Genomic DNA, 6,000 nt, shown 5'->3' with positions numbered 1-6,000 from the left:
GTTTATTGGACTGTGTGGATTCGATGGCCTGGCACGTCAGACGCACAGAAGTATAAGGCTTTAGTAGACACCGGTGCACAATGTACTATAATGCCATCGAGATATAAAGGACCAGAGCCCATCTATATTTGTGGAGTGACAGGGGGATCTCAGCAGTTGACTGTATTGGAGGCTGAAGTGAGTCTGACTGGGAATGAGTGGGAAAAGCACCGCATTGTAACTGGCCCGGATGCTCCATGTATCCTTGGCATAGACTATCTCAGAAGAGGATATTGCAAGGACCCAAAAGGGTTCCAGTGGGCTTTTGGTATAGCTGCCTTAGAGACAGAAGGCATTAAACAATTATCTACCTTGCCTGGTCTCTCAGAGGACCCCTCTGTTGTGGGGTTGCTGAGGGTCGAAGAACAGCAAGTGCCAATCGCTACCACAACTGTGCACCGGCGGCAATATCGCACTAACCGAGACTCCCTGATTCCCATCCATAAGCTAATTCGTCAATTGGAGAGCCAAGGAGTGATCAGCAAGACTCATTCACCTTTCAATAGTCCCATATGGCCAGTGCGAAAGTCTAATGGTGAGTGGAGACTAACAGTGGACTATCGTGGCCTGAATGAAGTCACGCCACCACTGAGTGCTGCAGTGCCGGACATGCTGGAACTTCAGTACGAACTTGAATCGAAGGCAGCCAAGTGGTACGCCACAATTGATATCGCTAATGCATTTTTCTCCATCCCTCTAGCAGCAGAGTGCAGGCCACAATTTGCCTTCACTTGGAGGGGAGTCCAATATACTTGGAATCGGCTGCCCCAGGGGTGGAAACACAGCCCTACTATTTGCCATGAACTGATCCAGTCTGCGCTGGAGCAGGGGGAAGCTCCTGAACACCTGCAGTACATCGATGACATCATTGTGTGGGGTGACACAGCAGAGGAAGTTTTTGAGAAAGGGAAGAAAATAGTCCAAATCCTTCTGAAGGCCGGTTTTGCCATAAAACAAAATAAAGTCAAAGGACCTGCACGAGAGATCCAGTTTTTAGGAATAAAATGGCAAGATGGACGTCGTCAAATCCCAATGGATGTGATCAACAAAATAACAGCTATGTCTCCACCAACTAACAAAAAAGAAACACAGACTTTCCTAGGTGTTGTGGGGTTTTGGAGAATGCACATCCCAAATTACAGTCTGATTGTAAACCCGCTCTACCAAGTAACCCGTAAGAAGAATGAGTTTGAATGGGGCCCTGAACAACGACAAGCCTTTGAACAAATCAAGCAGGAAATAGTCCATGCAGTAGCCCTTGGGCCAGTTCGAACAGGACCAGATGTAAAGAATGTGCTCTACACTGCAGCCGGGGAGAACGGCCCCACCTGGAGCCTCTGGCAGAAAGAGCCTGGGGAAACTCGAGGTCGGCCCCTGGGGTTTTGGAGTCGGGGATACAGAGGATCTGAAGCCCGCTATACTAAAACTGAAAAGGAGATATTGGCAGCATATGAAGGAGTTCGATCTGCTTCGGAGGTGGTCAGTACTGAAGCGCAGCTCCTCCTAGCACCATGACTGCCGGTACTAGGCTGGATGTTCAAAGGAAGGGTTCCCTCTACACATCATGCAACTGATGCTACATGGGGCAAGTGGGTTGCACTGATTACTCAGCAGGCTCGAATAGGAAACCCCAGTCGCCCAGGAATCTTGGAAGTGATTATGGACTGGCCAGAAGGCAAATACTTCGGCATATCATCAGAGGAGGAGGTGGGTCATGCTGAAGAAGCCCCACTGTACAACCAGTTACCAGAGAATGAAAAGAAATATGCCCTGTTCACTGATGGGTCCTGTCATATTGTGGGGAAGCATCGGAGATGGAAGGCTGCTGTATGGAGCCCTACACGATGAGTTGCAGAAGCTGCTGAGGGAGAAGGTGAATCGAGTCAGTTTGCAGAAGTGGAGGCCATTCAGCTGGCTTTAGACATTGCTGAATGAGAAAAATGGCCAGTTCTCTATCTCTACACCGATTCATGGATGGTAGCAAATGCCCTGTGGGGATGGTTACAGCAATGGAAGCAAAACAACTGGCAGCGCAGGGGCAAACCCATCTGGGCTGCTGCTTTGTGGCAAGACATTGCTGCTTGGGTAGAGAACCTGGCTGTGAAAGTACGTCACGTAGATGCTCATGTGCCCAAGAATCGGGCTACTGAAGAACATCAGAACAACCAGCAGGTGGATCAGGCTGCTAAGATTGAAGTAGCTCAGGTGGACCTGGATTGGCAGCATAAAGGTGAATTATTTATAGCCCGATGGGCCCATGACACCTCAGGCCATCAAGGTAGAGATGCAACATACAGATGGGCTCGTGATCGAGGGGTGGACCTGACCATGGACGCTATAGCACAGGTTATTCATGACTGTGAAACATGTGCTGCAATCAAGCAAGCCAAACGGTCAAAGCCTCTTTGGTATGGAGGACGATGGCTGAAATATAAATATGGAGAGGCCTGGCAGATTGATTACATCACACTCCCTCAAACTCGCAATGGCAAGCGCCACGTACTTACAATGGTGGAAGCAACCACTGGATGGCTGGAAACATATCCTGTGCCTCATGCCACCACTCGGAACACTATCCTGGGCCTTGAAAAACAAGTACTATGGCGACATGGTTCCCCAGAAAGAATAGAGTCAGACAATGGAACTCATTTCCGAAACAACCTTATAGACACTTGGGCCAAAGAACATGGTATTGAGTGGGTGTATCACATCCCCTATCATGCACCAGCCTCCGGGAAAGTTGAACAATACAACGGACTGTTAAAGACTACATTGAAAGCAATGGGCGCTGGAACATTCAAAAATTGGGATACGCATTTGGCAAAGGCCACCTGGTTAGTCAATACTAGGGGATCTGCCAACCGAGATGGACCTGCCCAATCAAACCTGTTACGTACTGTAGATGGGGATAAAGTTCCTGTAGTGCATGTAAGAAATATGCTGGGTAAAACAGTCTGGGCTACTCCTGCCTCAGGAAAAGGCAAACCTATTCGTGGAATTGTTTTCGCTCAGGGACCTGGATACACTTGGTGGGTGATGCAAAAGAACGGAGAGGTCCGGTGTGTACCTCAAGGAGATTTAATACTGGGTGAGAATAGCCCATGAACTGAATTGTACCATGTTAATTACTATATAATACTGTATGTTATCACTACCATGACTATTCTAGGTGACTAATTAGAATGTATGGAAAAGAGTGTAACCTGAGCATGACATAAATGGTATGGAATAAGGGGTGGATAGATGTCCTGGTTTCAGTTAGAACAGAATTAATTTTCTTCCTAGTAGCTGGTGGAATGCTGTGTTTTGGCTTAGGATGAGAAGAGTGCTGATAACACCCCGATGTTTTAATTGTTGCAGAGCAGTGCTTATACCAAGCCAAGGACATCTCAGCCTTTTGCTCTGTCCTGCCAACAGGCAGGCTGGGGGTGCAGTAAGAGCTGGGAGGGGACAGACCCAGGACAGGTGACCCAAACTAGCCAAAGGGGTATTCCATCCCATCTGACGTCATGCTAAACAATATATAGGGGTGGCTAGCCGGGGGGAGGGGGCCGGACTGCTCGGGGTTAAGCTGGGCATCGGTCAGCGGGTGGTGAGCAATTGCATTGTGCATCACTTGTTTGTACATATTATTATTACTTTCCTATTATCACCATTGTAACATTATTGTTATTATTGTTATTATTATTTTGTTATTATTATTTTCCTGTCTTATTAAACTGTCTTTATCTCAACTCACGGGCTTCACTTTCCATTTCTCTCCCCCGTCCCAGAGAGGGAGGGGGGAGGGTGAGCGAACGGCTGCGTGGTATTTAGCTGCCAGCCAGGTTAAACCACGACAATCAACCTGAAAGGTGGCTACAAAAGTGAACGTAGCCATGGATATCAGATGATTCCTGCTACAGGAACCTGGAAAAGTCCATACCGGTACAAAACCACAAATAACACCTGTGATTACAATGACGCTGCTAAGCAGGGTTTAGGGGTTTATAGCATGGAGACAAGGGGTAACAACTACAGTGTTTGGAACAATTGTACAGCTTTGGCCTTACCTCCTGATGTTTTTCTGATTTGTGGGGATAGGGCCTGGCAAGGTATCCCTGCAAATGCTATCAGATGTCCATGTTACTTAGATAAACTCATTGTATTTGCTCCTAGCTTGTTACAGTTGTGTGAGATCACCAGACATAAATGGACATTGCTTGCATCGGATTGCAATGATAATGTTGAATTGTGTGGGGTTGCAGCTAGAGCGGCATTAGCAATTTCAGTGCCTGGAGTGGCATCTGCGGCCGCACGTAACAACTTAGAAAAATTGGTATGCTGGGCCGAGAGGCAAGCATATGCCACGACAGAGATACTTGAGGAGATGTTACCAGATCAAAATAGTCTGCGACATCTGCTTTTACAGGATCAAGCTGCTATTGACATCTTGCTTTTGGCTCAAAGGAATGGGTGTGAGGACTTTAAGGGAATGTGCTGTTTGAACCTTTCTGATCATAGTGAGTCAATTCACAAATCCATTACTTTCCTGAAAGAGCACACGAGAAAGATTCAATATGGTATCAATATGGTATCAATCCTTTCAATCAATGGTTCACTGACTTGTTTGAAACAAAGTGTAGATGGTTGCTGGGTTTAATCACAAGGGGATTAAGGATTTGGTTTATGGTGGTGGTAATCATTGTTGTGTGTTGTAAGTATAGCTAAAGAGTTACTTGTAAAACTGCTGTGTCGGGCTTGGTTTGCTCAAAAGAAGAAGGGGGAATTGATGAGGGATTTCTTGAAACAGCAAAAATCCCATGGCTTGCTATAGCTGAGCAAACCAAGCTACCAGGGCAACTATGAGAAGTTCCCATGACAGTGTTCCCACATCGCCCAATTGAGGAATTCAGGAAAATATTGTTACCAGTAGCTGGCCTCAAGGACAAGGTCTATGTGACTGCTAATCACAAGGGGGTTGTTTTCTTGCAGGTGGGGTTGTTTTCTTGTAGCTGTTTGTCTGAGTGCTTTTGACCAATAATCTTGTGTGAAACACTGTCCACCCCTGTTAAGTTCTCTATAAAAGTTAGGCTATTCGGGCAATAAAATGGAGCATGATCTGACTCTACTGGTGTCTGTCGTGCTTTCGGCCGTGCTTCCTGCAACAGCCAGTTGCCCCCTTCACTACAATGTAATCATTCCCCACTGATACTAATGCTTTATTTAAAACTGAATATGTTGCCCCCGCATCTACCATAAGTTCCACCTCTTTTCCCTCCTTCTCCAGCTTCATTTTTATAACCAACGGATCTGCTGGGGTAGATTTCCCGGTCCTCTTGAGTCATCTTTTGCATATGCGATAACCAAATCCCTTCCCCAGTTCCCTTTTACATTTCTTTTCCATTCTGGGCATTTATTTTTCCAATGCCCAAATTTCTTACATAGGGCACATTGCACCTTGCCTAGCTGGGGCTGTTCCTGTCTGGGCCAACTTTTTCCTTCTTCCCTAATAACTGCTATCAGCCTCTACTGCATGTTTAACTGAGGAAGATAAAAGGATTCTCTCCTTCCAAATTGCCCCGTGGGCATGCACCACACCAAAGGCATTGTCGTGGTTTAACCCAGCCAGCAGCTAAACACCACACAGCCATTCGCTCACCCCCCTCCCTCTCTGGGACGGGGGAGAGAAATGGAAAGTGAAGCCCGTGAGTTGAGATAAAGACAGTTTAATAAGACAGGAAAATAATAACAACAAAAACAACAATAATAATGATACAATGATGATAATAGTACTACTAATAATAATTTGTACAAACAAGTGATGCACAATGCAATTGCTCACCACCCGCTGACTGATGCCCAGCCTAACCCCGAGCAGTCCGGCCCCCCTCCCCCGGCTAGCCACCCCTATATATTGTTCAGCATGACATCAGATGGGATGGAATACCCCTTTGGCTAGTTTGGGTCACCTGTCCTGGG

The sequence above is a fragment of the Aythya fuligula genome, chromosome W (assembly GCF_009819795.1).
Source record: "Aythya fuligula isolate bAytFul2 chromosome W, bAytFul2.pri, whole genome shotgun sequence".
NCBI classification, from domain to species: domain Eukaryota; kingdom Metazoa; phylum Chordata; class Aves; order Anseriformes; family Anatidae; genus Aythya; species Aythya fuligula.
This window is presented reverse-complemented; position numbering follows the sequence as displayed.